This window comes from Neodiprion fabricii, chromosome 2, assembly GCF_021155785.1.
Source record: "Neodiprion fabricii isolate iyNeoFabr1 chromosome 2, iyNeoFabr1.1, whole genome shotgun sequence".
NCBI classification, from domain to species: Eukaryota; Metazoa; Arthropoda; class Insecta; order Hymenoptera; family Diprionidae; genus Neodiprion; species Neodiprion fabricii.
The window spans coordinates 26399656-26415421 of NC_060240.1; the positions used below are offsets into that span (position 1 = coordinate 26399656).

Below are 15766 nucleotides of genomic sequence, written 5' to 3' on the forward strand. Positions count from 1 at the left end.
AAATTCCCAGCAATAAAAAATCCAACGGCGATTCCACTTTATTTGTTAATTCTATTATATTTTCAGTTGAAGACGTTCGAATACACGAATAAAGATCTCACCTATACCTAGATATTTGAAATGAATACAGGCTTCGTCAATTTAGTTTTGAAAAGAGTGTCATGACTTATTTGCTCTAGAAAATATATTACACATGTAAACGTAACTCTGTGTACTTCAACGTGTAAAATCCAGCGAAATTAATTAAAGGTCGATACGTATCCTCGTTAGTAATTAACGAATTAATTAACGCGTGAATTGAATGGTAAGAAATAATCTTCCGTATCCATAAAAATTTTTTCCTGTCGTCGTCCCTTTTATACCTTTTCACTTGAAAGAAATTTATTTGAATATGTTTTTTTTTTTATCTTTCCTTCTTCTTTGTCTCCGCGTGTGAAAGAGTCGCGATATCAAAACCGTGGGGAATTTCATCGCATCGGCATAGCTGACGACACATAAATTCGTATGCGTATAGCTGATATCTTGCGTTTTCCGAATTTGATTTCTCCACCCTTCACTAAACCCGTGGATGGTCATTTACTTTTTTCCTCAATCCTTTTTTTTTTTTTTTTTTCCTATTCATTTCACCATAAGGCAATTAGGGCCAGACATATTTCATAAAGGGTGCTGGGTGGCACGGCGCGTGGTCTCTGCCTTCGTATTATATCTGTTTCCTCGTTTCTCTGTTGGCTGGATTATTATTATTTTTTTTTTCTCCTCTTCCTTCGGTCCTCTCTTTTTACAGGCGAATTTTCTGCGCCGGGATAAAGCTCCCGTTCGTACGTTTCCTCGTCGAAATTATAATTCCAACCTTTTCGACCAACGGCGGCACCACCGCAACGGTCATCTGCAGCCGGGAAACCACTTTCCCCTAAAAATTTCCCTTGAATTTTACTCTGAAAGTTTTTTTTTTTTTTCTTTAGCCACTCTTCTACTCTCTGTTTACAGTTGCGAAATCATATATTACATGTATCCGTGAATAAGAAGTATAATTACAATGAAATTCTAATCCGTTCGGAAATATCACTTTGCCAATCCGGAATAATACTTTTTTCAATTCTAATATCAAAATGAGTAAAAGTGCTGAACCGGTATTATTTTACTCACGGTTTGGACTGTTTAGTTTGGAATAAAAGGCTGCAAAAGGCAGAAAATTTTCTTGTTCATAGTTCAGACGCTTTTCCAATAGGTATATTCATAAGATACGTAAAACTGATGTCTCAGCAGTAGTAAAGGGAAATTGTTTAGCGAGTTAATTGAAATAGAAAGTTGCTTTCGCTCGATCCAAATGCATTAATGCGTGTTTCGTTTTTGATATAACATCTTTCTTTTTAGTCAAAAACATTCGCGCTTCTTGTGTCTTGCACACCAGTAGAATGAAAATTTTGACAGATTCTTATTTAGAACGAACTGTTTGAAAGGATGAAGAGAAAAACATGGAACTCAAAAGTTGATTTAAAAAAAATTTTATTCTGTTTATTCTTACCAGGAATGTATGAAAAAGTTACCGAATTTGCTATGTTCAATTTTCTCACTTCTCCGAATTGACGCGATACTTTTGAAATTAGTTGGGGAAAATTCATATTTTCAGATATGGGGAACCTGGAAAAGAAAGTGATTTTCAGTTTTAATAAATTTTACAAGTTTTAAAGGTAACAGAGGTTTGCGTTCACTCGATAAGTTATTTCTTTGAAGTTTATCAATAAGGATATGGCAAGAAAATTCAAATAATAACAAAATTCTGGTTCAAGCGACTCTCTCGATGTAGCCAAAGACCGTTTCAGCTTAGTTTTTTCTACCGTGAGTATACACCGGTTAGCATCGTCGAGTGATTTGGAGTCTGCACGGTTTACGGGTGCATGAAGCATTCTCGGCAGGGTCCGGAGTGCAAAAGTTTTTAAAACACCGTGATCCGTGAACAGCAGCGATTAAGCGATTTATGAGAGATGTGGGGTCGAAAGGTCCGCCTTTTTCGCTTGCTTAACCCAAAATTCAACGATCTTCGTACCTCGCCAGGCAACCGTCAAGCCTCCTTCAGAGTTCAGACATGTCGACATAACTACAGCTACAATTGCAGTGGGATGTGAATACCAAGGTTTCATGCTTTATTTTCCTTCGTCGATAACGAGAAAAATGTGGCAATCTTTACAACTCAATAGATTTGCAATTTGAATAGCTAACCGTGCACCAAATTTTCTATACTTGGATGGGGGTGGGGTTCAGAATTTTGATTGATGAATATTTGGAATGGCCGATGTATCGAAATTTCAAACACGGGAAAATAAAATAACGAAAAACGAATTGTTCGAAATCTTTCCTTATTTTATTTTTTCATGTTTGACATTTCGATGTTTCGGCTATTTCAAATTTTAGATGAAATTTAAATATATTGGTAAACTACGATACTCGTATAAAATGAGAATAATAAGAAAAAAAAAAAAACGGAGATTTCAAACAACAGTTCAGATCTCAATTTTGGTTGTATTCGATCGATATTATTTTTCGATAACTTACTTTATTCAAAAAACTATTTTCTACAATCCCATGAAGAAGCTGTTTTTCATTACGTTAACAAATTGTTAAATATTTCATTTATGACGATTGCACTGGTTGATTTTGATTGGCAAATATGGAATTGTTTACATTAGAATAGATGGTTCTTCTCATCAATAGAAATAACCGTGGAGTAAAATCTAACGAATGTACTAAATTATCCACCATTGTAAAATGATTTGAAATGATAAACCGCTATCTGAGCTCTTTTTTATTAGAACAAAACGTGTAATTGCTTCCCGCGATGTGTAAACTCACGAACCTTCTTATATTAAATCCCTAATCACTAACAGTGGTTCGTTTTGATAGAAATATTATCTCGACATGTGACCGTTGTGACATATTCTTCATAAGAAAATGCATTTTTCAAGTCTCTTCAATTCCACGAAAAAATAGAAAATCGATTGGTTCAATAAAACCATTAAATCGATTCAACCGAAAGCTGCTTGATTAGATTCATAAAATAGTCATTCGGTATTCAAGAAACTGGAAGATTCATGTAAAAAAACGTTTCCGTTTGAAGTTCTTCCTTACCTACCGTCGATAACGGAAGAATAATTTCTCGGAACAATCACCTCGGCTGGAATCGCATATTTCCATATGCTTGAAATCTTTATTTGATTTCTCTGCTCATCGTCAGCCCTTCGGCCGATGCATTCATCCCGATTTCAGACGGAATACTTATAATACATAGGTATATAAACTAATACCGCTGCACCTTCCCCGCAATTAATATCGAATACCTAATACCATTGGCGCCGGAGTCGCGGGTGAGATCGCCGGGTCGTAGCCGGATGACGTCAGGGGGATGAGGGGAGAGATTATTGAAGAAAATTACACGAGACCCGGGTGGCGCAGAGCCGCAGGCTGCCCGCCCTCTTTCGAGGGTAGCTACCCCCTTTCCACGAATTTTTTTCCCCCCCCTCCGATCTCCGTCACCGTCTGGCTGTCAGCACCCCCGCGATTTCCTGCCAACTTTCATACGTCAAATATCACCTCGCGAACTGATCATGACAGCCAACAACTGTCAATAGTTTTTTTCCCCGTTTACCGATACATCCCCTGTAGCTACCCTTGCACCCTAGGCAGACGACTCTGTTCGTTTCTTTTATCGTCGTCTCTTTCCCTCGAGTTTTACCGTTAATAATCGCTCCGAGGCATATTTCTATATTTACGAGAATTCGCACGCGTATGTGAATATACTCGCATATATACGCGTGGGTGTTGGTTGCGTGGCAATATCTCCGTTGGTGCTGAGGAAAAAATAATGAAAGGGAAATTGAAGACGGCTCTTGGTGTATTTGTTTTATCGGCAACGAATTCACCCTGCAATTTTTATTTGTATTCCTTTCTCATTATTGTTTTCGTGGGTTCTTCCTTTGTTGTTGTTGTTTTTTTTTTTTTTTTTTTTGTTTTTACCGATCTGGGATTGGCTTTTGAACGATCCATTTTTGTTTCCTTCGTTTCAAGGAATTTAAAACCGCAGTTAGCGAGGTCAAAAAAGTGCAGTCGAAACAAACGTATTACAAAATTCATAATTGAATTCCGAAACTCGTATCAATTAATAAAGTTTTTATTAATTGAGATATACCTGAATAGAATCTAAATTTCTATGTTGTTTGAAAATATTTGGGGATCCTTTAGAAATTATTTATAACTTGAATAATTTTTGCAGAATGGTTTTGGTCTGATTCGATCGACGGTCATTGCAATATTTTTCAAGACCGTATTTTATTAGTCATATTGTTAAATCGCTTGTCTTTTAAATCGAATGGCCTGCGAAGATCGTCAAAACGTAAAAAGTTGCGATATCCGAGATGAAAAATTCTTTTCAACAACAATGCCATTAAAAAAAAAAAAAAAAAACAAACAAAACAAACGTTAAGGGTACAGTAATTCACGAAGCCAAGCTAATCCAGTGCGTGAGAAGCTAATTAGGTTGACCTGTTTCTTTTTTAATCCAGTTCCCCGCGTCGCAAAGCAGGCTTTCGGCTTATCTCGCCTGTTCAAATTCCAGTCGCCTGATCATCAGTCCCGGAACTGTAAATTGCTGAGGGGGTTGGCTTTCTAACCCACTGCGTAAACTGTACGCATAGTTTCCATTAAGACGCATTCACAGGCATAAATGATTATACGCAGATAGAGAGAGAGAGAGAGAGAGAGAGAGAGAGAGAGAGACAGAGAAGCCTGAGTACAGTGAATCTAATTAACGCTGATAGTTAGATTCGATTTGTAATTGTCGAAATCCCGGGAATGAACTGCACCTGAACAACAATGGACGAACGAGGTGAACCGATCAGCCTGAAACAGTTTCAGGGTCCGTCATTCAATGGCACTGATTGCCGGGAACCCGCTTATCGTTAGTTACGAGATAAATCTCGCCTGCAGGGCGCGGGGTGGAACAGAGATACCAAAGTTGAATTTGGCGCTTTTGAACCCATCCGGAATTCGTCCCTTCAAATTGGCGAGGGACGCGTTTTGTTATTTCGGTCGAAACGACGAGCGATACGCTGCAGAAAACGAAGAGCTTCAACGGAGACTTGACGAGCATGTTTGGTGCGCCTCTTTGCGAAGGAAATAAAGGAAGGATGGAAAAGTACGGTGAGACGAAGGAGAAGTGAATTTTTCATATTTCACGAGAAATGGCTTCCGAATCTAATCATTTCTCGGAGATTCACTGAAACAAACCCCCTTGCCGGGTACAGACGCCGATACAACGTGAGCCTTCTTGACGTGGGCGATCAATAACTTCGGAAGAGTTTTGCAACGGTGGTATGCCAGTGTAATGAAAAAGATGAGCCCCGAAGAGATCTGGTCTAATGACGACTGAACATTATTCTGTCCGGGAAAATTGGCTCGGAGACAGATTTAACCTTCTCTCTATCTCATCTTTCTACTCCTTCTTTTGCTGCTTAGTTTCTCCGCCTTTTCGTTTACTTCTGGATGTTTCGATGTAGTTTTTGCTCTTCCAACGGGAACTGCAGACCCGAAGCAGCAGCCTGCGGATAAGTAGAATCGGGCGAACTGACGGCTAAGGCTCCGAGAGCAGAGAAGAGCTTAAAAAGCCCGGGTTTTTCCGTATTCAGCAATCCATCACGGTACCGGCCCGCTCACTCTTCTCGCTGTAACAATCCGTTATCAATCTTGCTAATGCTGCCCGGGTGCCCCTCCTTATTATCATAACGTCGAACCGCTGTCGAATTATAATGAGAAAGCAGGTAATATACACAGGCTGTTCCACCAGGATATGTTGTTCAAGCTCTTTCGGAAATACTCCAGTGATTGCGCGTGGATTCATCTTATTCCACCTTTCAACCCGTTGATGGTTATAGTTACGTGTACCGTAAATGTGAAGGGTTAAGGGGGTCGGTACATGTCATGATCTTGATGAATGGGAAAGCTTGGAAAAGCTTGATTTTTCGAACGTATGAAGTAAGTTTTATACTCCATGGTACTCCTTTCGGATCGTCAAAATAGATGGAAGAATATTAAGAAACTACAGTCTTTTAGGAACTTTATTTAGTTGTCCGAATGTTCGCAGTTCGTTGGTTTCACCATCTTTTGTTCGCGAGAACGTCATTTACGAATAAAAGACACTTTGCTGAATTGTACATTAACCAATTCATCAATGAATCATGTTCAATTTTAGTTTTGTAATTTATTACTTCAAATTCGAAACGAACACTCCCAAAATCTAGGAGAAATTATTTTCACGCACATTGGACTGAAACGAATGTGTCTGTGAATTTTTGCTCGTGTACGTTTTAATTTACGAACGTGTTTCACTCATGAAAGGTGTCACGTTCGAACGGGCGATGACAAGGCTTACCAGTATCGATCCGGGACACAAATAAGCATTTTTCGGAGAATCCTGTTCCAGACCATACACTCATTACCTTAAATGATAATTTGCTCAAGGTAGGTACATTTCTCCGAAATTTAATTACTCGGTTAAGGAAATGGTTGAAACGGTGTATCCGATCTGGTTATATTTGGTCTAAGTGGCAACCACTTCTAGCACAACACATGAGACGAATGTTTCGCGCGATCTTGCCACGAGTAAAAACAACGCGTGTCAAGTGAGCTCCCCGTTCTAATTAAGCCGCTTCATAAACATAACTCTCGTTGTCTGGCACCCCTGTGGCTATGCTGAGGGTGGTGGTATTTCTCTTGGGCTCCCGGGCACCGTGGGACCCCTCTGATCTATTTTCCGATTGGCTAGTGTCCATAATTGAAGTCAAAGTCTCCCCCAAAAGATTCGGAACCCGACGTAAACGGTCATAAACCGAACTCTGCCGTCGGGGATGCTGTTGACAGAGAGTTCTCCTAGCTGCCGAGGCTTCCGTTATTGCCCACAAGTCCAATACCTTCGAGGGGCCCGTGCTACGGTTCCTTCCCCATCATCCTAGCACGCGTGACGTGGCAATAGTCAATTGGCTGAAACACCGTGCCGCCCGTGACAACGCTAAAACATCACCCAACCCCGGACCTCGGATCCTGAGTGCCTATTGCCTTGCGCGGTGGCCTCATCACGAGAAGTGTCAGGAAATTTAGTACGATAGGCACTTTCCTCCTGTGTCCTTTCTACTTCGGGAGCGCTCGAGGTGGCGGGGTGAACCAGAAACCCCGAAACAGTAGATGTAATGCCAACAAACCCTGGCTGCCTAGGCTGAATTCTAACAGATGAAGCATATTTCACTTCGACAAGAGGTATTCGCAACTTTGGAGGCTTTAACGACGAACTACTTCAACCGTAAACGACCCGAGTGACGGTTTATGTTTACATGTTTATTGCAGCAGGTTCTGTTCACTGGTCGTTGATTGAATTTGTCAATTGCTGCAAAATTTCCATATAACTGGAGCACCTCGTAACCTTTGTTTGAAAACAGACACGACGATTGGTGTTGGTAAGTTTTTTGAAACTGTAACTACGCCATTTATTGTCAATACAAAATGAATAGATTTTTTTCGAGCTTTTCTGTTTTGGTGTAAGTCCGCGTATGGATAAAACATGATTTTAAATCAGACCACTCTAAGGTTTTTTCGATAAATTTTACTAGTTGAAAACTCTTTTTTGTTCTAGTGTCTCTTATTCCTTTATTTTTCTATGTCTTCAGTCCTTCTCAGTCAAAGCTTTTGATACTGTGAAATCGTTTGTTTGACAAAAGGTTCACCGGACAGCTGCATAAACCTTGGAAATGTACGGTCAGTAAGCATTGTTGGAAAACCTTGGCTCGGGGTCGTAGTATTTGCGTGAAAATTCATGGCAATCGCTCTGATGTGTTTTGAACCCTCTGGTTCTTTCCAAGCGGATATAAAAAAGCTGAAAAGTTGAGCCCGTTGGAGCGTAGATTTGTTTATTCTGATGTCCGGTTGTTTTGACTGCCGATGTTATTGTAGCCTGTGCAAATACCCACCTTGCGTGTACGAATATATGTGGATATTTGTATATGTACGTACATATCCGGATTTTCCCTTTCAAGGGGCGTGTGGCTGGAGTGTATGGTTCTCCTTGACAAAAGCGGACCAACGAACGGATGGATGGATGCACTTTCTACACATTATGTGTAAGACTTGGACAAAACTTAGCCGATCCCCTTATCGGGATGTGTGACGAGGGTCGGGAGCTGGTTGACGTGGGACCGTGTTAGACAAACATCGCATGGTTGATCGTTAAAAATTGCTGACTCGTGGCACGGCCTAGGTCAACCGCGTTTTGAATATTTGCAGGCTAATGGATTGACCCATGGAAAGCGGGGAACTCGCTTCCTCCCAGCTCCGCGTTTGCCAATTACAACTCGTAATCCGATTCGGAAGTTATGGAAATCCAGTTTTAGGACCTCGCCTCAAATTCTATGATACAGAAACGTGAAGGTACGCATGTATGCACATATGAGCGCTTCTCACTACTATATGTTTGTTTCCGTCAGTGATGATCCAATCAGTCAACATCAAAGAACTGATTTGCGTTTGTTCCTGGTTTCGGTAACGAAAAAGCACTTCTCCGTGATTATCTATCAAAGAAGTATTTTTTTCAGACTGCAATGCGAGTAACAAGTGAACCTTTTCCGAAAAACAAGACTATCTCTCATGTTTCTTAAAAATCCCATGTTTAACGCCTGAAATAGTGGCGATGTCGCGTTTCAATTAGAAACTAATTACACGATACGCGGCAATTACACGAGTGGCAACATCTGCGGGACATGTTCTCGAGCTGCAACATCAGGTCCGCCTGCAGTGCTTCAGACTTCGGGGTGTTTAGGGTCGCGTAGGGTGGACGCGTGGTTCTATTCCCATGTGAGACTTGGAAGGGTGGGGACGCTATGAGTGCCTATGATGTCTATGATGCCCATGGTCTATGACCGCAAGGGCAGGCTACGACCACCGCTTTCGATGCGCCCTTTGCGGTATCGGTGCGGCTTTCACTGAGCTCGTCCAGTATAAACCACAGTGTGCTGCAGTTGTGGATACTCTCGAGTTTCAACAATATGCGTTACATTTCATGACACGCAGCACCCCAAGGATCGTGTCTTGTTTCATTATTTTGAAGGGAGCGCATACGGACTGAAGAGATCTGTATGACGGTCCGTTTAGCACGGTCATGCACTCACTATCAACGCGAGCTTACTACCTTGTCACGGTGTCACTGTGGCGACCGGTGACATTCGTGGTATTCTTCGCCTTCGAAGCGTAGCATCAGGTCGAAGAGTTAAAGTGAAGTGTGCGGCTGGATATATGCTGATAGCGAGAATCCTTAGAATGATTAGTCGCGCATGCGGGCGGGCGAGTTCATGCTTTCTGCAAGATGAAAGTAGATTCGCGAGGGCATTGTACGGTGCTGACTCTGGGAGGGAAGTAAGGGGAGAAAGGAATAAGGAAGCAGTAGCAATCATCAGTCCCCTTTGACATACGATGCGACGCGACGCCAAGCGTGTGACACCCCACAAGTTTTAAAATTCTATCCCTAAACCCGATACAAAATCAATGCAAACCATCGCGCGTACCTTGGAGTTTGAACGACAAATTCACCACCCTCATCGAACTCCAAGCGTATCTTTGCACGGTGTAAGGCGCCCCGTGCATGTGGCTATCCACATGCACGCTGCACCAGCATGTGTAAATTCGTCTGGGCTTATGTTTCTGGCGTAACCGTCCTTCTCAGGATATGACGTCACGATCGGGAATCCCTCCTCGACCCTACGCCGTCACGTGACTCGAATACCGATGCTGCACTCCTATACCAGCGGACAAACGAGGACTCGTGTGTTATTCCAAGGGATGTAAATCCGGGGGTTGAATTTCGAATCAGCCTAGGGGACGTGGACGCTACCACCGCACGGCGGGCGTCATCTTGCTTAAGTAGTAAATCGACTGTCGAAGCGTGTGATAAACATGCCCCGCAAGCTCACGCGACGTCTGTGCGAACCCCTCAGTGCTCAAAATCTTCAAATTTGCATCCTTTGAAAATGTTACACATAACACCACCTGCTTTGAAGATGAAAAAACGTGTCGATAAACTTAAGATCAATTTTTCACCTCAAGTTCCTTTTATTGATGGGATTCTAAAAGACATGGTCATTTGGAGTTCAAAAACATCCCTGTGACAATAGACCAAATTTCAGCTTTCAGTACATTCTAACTAACGAAGCTAAAAGGGGCGCCAGATGGTGGATGTTGTCTGATTAGGTACTAACGGAATTAGCAAAGGGCAATAATCCCGCTGCTCTGCAAACTAAAAACTTTCACTCCAATTAGTTCCATTCATTACAGGAGTCGAGAAGCACTGCAGTGGTTTCTATTCTATTACAAAAATTCAGTTCATACTTTTTCCTTAGTAGCATACTGTTTTTCGACATCACAAGATGATTGAGGATAAAATCGGACTGTCCGTCACGTCAGTGCATCTTAACTGTCAGTGTCAACGATCGTTGTGCAAGTCAGTTCACTCTTCCTCGTTCCTCAACATCTTTGACGCGAAGGATAATCATTGTTCGAGTACCTTTTGAATGCATTTTAGACTCTTGACGATGTATCAATGTGCGAAAAAAACATCGTGTAACCCGCTTGGCCGAATTAGTTCACTATCAAATGTTTCGTACACAACTGAGGAATGGTCGCCATGTGGAGTGAGGGGTTAAACCGATAGCCGGTTTCGGAGTTCATCTCTGCACCATCTCATCACACCCGCTTTACCCCCGAGGCAAGCTGGCCAGGATTTCTATCCGCCCCCTGTGAGTTAGTAACTGTACTCTGGTTTGGGCGATTCTGGGGCGTCAGGCGTGGGTCGAGCCAAGCAACCTCTGGCCATGCAAAGTGAACCGGGGGCTGTTAGATTAAACTCCACCCCACGCGAGACGCCCCTGTGCTCCCGACGGGTTAAAAACAGACAGGCAGGAACGCGATGAGTCATGCCCAGCAGACGTGTGTGGAAGCCATGTGCGAACCTGGAGCAACTGCTTGAAAGAACAAGCGACGAAAAAGTACCAAATGGATTGAAAATCGAAGAGCAGGTCAGAATATAACCTGGACGCTTTTTGACGTTGTGAGATTGAACAATTTGTTACAAATTTCAAACTTGTTAGTGGGTTTAATGCCGTTAGGGGGACTGGGTGGTTGTTCGGTGGCTCCAATCCTTCCCTAGGCTTCCCTAACATCGTGCAACTGACAAATTTTAGGTATTAGTGGACAATGCCCTGCCGGACACACTCTGAAGGGTTCTGAATAAGTGCCACTGCGCCATTGCCTCGTTCAATGTGTGGGTTTGTGTATGTTGGTGTGTTATTCGACTCGACGCTAATTGAACCGGCGTGTTTTGACATGCGAAACTAACGGCGTTTTCTCGATGCCCAATTAAAATACACAGCATCGAATTTACTGTAATAAGAATTTCTTCTCTGTTCTTACAGACCATCGTTATACTGATATTTTTTTCTGCTCTCTTCGGTCTCAATGATCTTCGCCATATTCAATTCTGTATTATTTTTATGTTTCAGGTGAGTAGTCTGTTGAATTCCATTCGTGTACTGTGATTCCAGATTATTATGAAGACTCGTAAGTAACACAAATAAATAAAGAGTAAAACCCCTTAGTTGTTATTTCACTTTTTGAGCGAGAACATTAAAACATCAGTCAGAGTACCATACAATTATTATAAACCCATTGTTCAAGGCTGAAGGCTATCTGCGCGCCTCGGTATCGCTTTATACCTTTTGTCAAAGCCTTTGAGAGTCATATAAAAGTGTTTTTAAATCTTCCCCTAAATCGTTCCCATGGAAACCCGCGCACCGTCTTCGAGACCTTTCAGCTCATCGAAGTGATTCGACTACCCGTTATCTCCGATAGAACGGTTAATTATTATTCTCACTACAAAGAAAAGGGTCTTTTGAAGAGAACATGACCGTTCGATTTTCGTTCGTTAAGCGAGCTTCAACCCTCCGTTGTAAAATAAAGCACTTCAAGATGCCCTTAAAAGCTCGAAAGTGAGGGCCATTTAAGCTGGGTAACACATTCGCGTTTCGTCGACCTGAGCATTGAGGATTTTTGGAATATGATCACACATTGACACCTTCGATGCGGTCCCACTATGCTTCTATTCTGACACCCATCTCGTTTCTCGTTAACTTTTAAGCGTCATCATCGCTCCGAAGCCAAGACCCGTAAATGCCTTAACGATGCTGAAGGATAATTAAAGTTAAGTACAATTATACTACCTCTTACCTATAGCAGGCTTTCATAATGGCACTCGCCCTATCCGGTAGAGTAATTTTATAATCTTCACACTGAGAAAGATTGTGCTGCTGAAATGCTGGCTGGTAGTCTTTTATTCTGTGCTTGGAGCGGCCCTTTATTGTTGCTTATACAACGTAATGGTAATTGTTATTATAGTGGGGAAAGTTTCGAAGATCCGCGAAAGAAAGTAAAGCTACCTAGCACTCGTGCTAGCACTAAAACTCGCTTAAGAAACTCTAGCTAACAAAAAATACGTTAATGTTCGTACGGCGTGACGGTGGCGTGTCTAACCTCGATTTTGGGCTCGGAGATTTGGTCCATTGGGATGAAATGTGGTAGCGGCCGATATTGCGCACACGTGCAACTATGATCTTTTTATTTTCTGATCAATTCACTTGCTCCGGTAATTTATTGCCTGGCCAAAGGTTGGGCCGTGATTAGGTTGGGAGTCACGACTTGAAGAAAGCTGTGAGAGTCTCGCGGAATAACCTCGCTGTTATAATTTCTTATGTTACTACAGTGCCGTCTGTCGTGACTCGAGCGCGTTTTCTGTTACGAAATTTCTTAAGACCCAAGACCCAAGAAAACGTGAAATGAGAGCGTGAAACCTGCCATTGGATACAATCCATTACCGGATTACCTTGCAGTTTCCTTTCTTGTTGGTAAGAGAAGAGGTAAAAATCCCTTTGATGACTTTTCGTGCATCGGGCGGAAAAAGAGCCAACTGCTTTGGCGCAGCTGCCGCAAACAGGCTCAAGAACTTACGGAAAAAGGGATTCTGCGTAAGAAAATAAATGAAGGCGTGGCTGTGCGTGTTCTCGCAAAGGGTTGCGTGACTAACGGTAAGCCTGATTTCGTGAGATGGAATCTCGTAGAAATTCATTTGAGATTGCGAGGCTGCAGATCCAGCGATGGAATCATTTCGGTGGTTGGCTGAATTAATAATACAGGTGACGGGATTTATCGCATTTGCGTTTTTCCTGTAATTGAGGAATTAATTTTCACATTGCTTTATAAGTTTAAAAATTCTTTAGACATTCGAGGAGTTAAGTGTTGAATAATGTGATTATGATGATGTAATGATCGAATTCAAGCTACTTGAGGCTTGGAAAGAACTGCTTCGAGACAAGTGGACGTGCAGTCGGAAGCTGAAAAAGGCACTTCAATTCCGTTGAAAGGATTCTAACGGTTTCAAGAAAATCGTTTCATGAACCCGACGTCCAGGACGATATGTGACAATTCACGCAAGTACTAGAATTTTCACCTTCAGCCCATCCTTTTGACCAATGCCTTTCAATGTGTTCCCCTATTGTCCAGAATGAGAATACCCGGTGTTCCGAGAGGTTTCTAACGGTGGGAAAATTGCGCTCTGACTTAATATCGGTGTCTTGACCACTCCAGATGTCTGGAAGCAATTCTGTATCTCCTTTGTTATTCTCGGTAATTTCTTTCTTTCCCCATTTTTCCTTACTCTAAGCGAACGATCCCTGGAACATATTCCGACCAAGTACAGTGCTGAGATCATCTCATGAACCGTCGTGTCGTCTATGAAACAGCGGGTTTTCGGATTGTTCATCGCCATGGATGTGCCCAACGCGGTGTAAATATCCAGGGGATCCATCGGAACAACTACTGTGCAGTATCGGCCTGGGCCTCATCGTGTGTGAAGTATAGCCATCGACGTGGCTTATATCTTTCGCAGCGTGTCGCCGGCCGGGATTCGACCACAGCAAGTTTCAATATTGCATCACAAGAGTTGGCTCTTTCGCGAGTTGGGGTTTCGGTTTCTAGGGGTGGTTTCAGGGGTTCAGGACTGACCAGTAATCTCAATCGCAGTGGGGCTCCTTTGTACGCACAGAATTTACGGGAAGTGAAGAAGAGAGAGGATGGCTCGGCTTCAAAGAACCTGACCACAGACCGTGGTTCAATGCTGCCAAGCAATCGCACGGCAAATACGACCAACAAGTAAATGCGTAATCTGTCAAATCATTGATAGGTGGCTGCAGATAACGCGTACGAAATTCTGACGCCAATGAATGTATATTGTAGATTCTAGAAATCTAGAATAGACTTTTAATTTCCCTTGAGTATGCGTCGAGCGGAAAATCTCTTCACACGGCGTTCACATGTAATACAATGGCATGCTGACGCTATTTCAGTGGGACGAAGATTATTTCCCAGTTTCTTTTTCGATATGTGACAAAATTTCTACTGATTTATCACTCGTGTATCTCGTATCTTTTTGTAGCTTCCGTTGAGTCGTAGGAATCAGTTCAGTTTCTCGTGTTTGTTTCAATGCTGCATAGAATCTCCTGCGGGGTATTCCATATCGATCTACCGGATACTTCGAGCTTACGTTTCACACTGTATGTACAATTCGAGAACACTCGGAGATATTACCATTCTATACTGTGAAGCGCAATCCGAGAACACTAAACTCATACATACATCCTGAGTTACCATCGGTTTTGATATTGCAGGATACAGGGGCGCTGACGTTGCTGCAATTCGAAGTAGAGCGATATAAGAGAGAGAGAAAGAGAGAGAGAGAGCATCAAAAGTTATCGGTTCTTTCGTATTTTTTATGTTTTTATTTCAGTTAAATTCAAAAACGTCTTGTCGTTTTTATTGCTGGTTTGGAAATGGTATTTGAATGTGTAATCTGAAGAACGTTTGAAATGAAACTACGGCATCAAGTGAGATGGTATGAAGCAGTTCTTCCTGATTACATTAAACAAGTAGTAACTTAGTACTCAGAAGTTGGCGCAGTATTTGAATGTAATTACGGGTCCTTTGAATGTCTAGTTCCACTTTCCGCTCTCTCCTTCTACCGATCTACTGCGCGCGGGATGAACGTCTTGTCCTACCACAGTGTAACGTGGATCTCTCGCCTTGGAGTAATTTTGTCACATCGCTTATATACATTTCCATAGAAATATTTACGTTAACGAAGAAAATACGTTTGAGTGCTGTTCGGCCATTGGATTAGGAGCGTGTTTTCGTACCAACATTTCGAATTCAAAATATTGATAATCGTGGTAAGATTTCTGTTTGAAGAAGTAACTCATCAGCGAAGCATGTTTGAAATTGTTATATCTTGAACGACTTGCTCGTGAAACTGCCTGATATGTTTGACCAATTAAGATTCATGTTATAAATGGTACACGAGTGACGAAAATGAGCTCGTTCTAACGCTGAAGCAAACTTGAGGCTCGTTGTCGTTGATTTGGCGCGAAATTACTCTGAGCACTGCTTTCCGCGATCAATATTCATGCCTTCCGTAATTGAATCTGACTGCCTGTTCTATGAACCATGGTATTCGATACCTACCTACCAGATATGCAAATGATCACCGCTTAGACCACATTCCGCTTTCGAAGGGGAAACGACCAATTCAACCCCGAACTTACCACGCTTGAACTGACGGACTGACAATGAGAATCAT

At 42.2% G+C, this 15766-nt stretch overlaps 1 protein-coding gene across 1 annotated transcript in view; it reads left to right on the forward strand.

Annotated features, from left to right (window-relative positions):
- Positions 1–15766, forward strand: part of LOC124176482 — a 127410-nt gene that overhangs the window by 50456 nt on the left and 61188 nt on the right. The window lies entirely within an intron of this gene.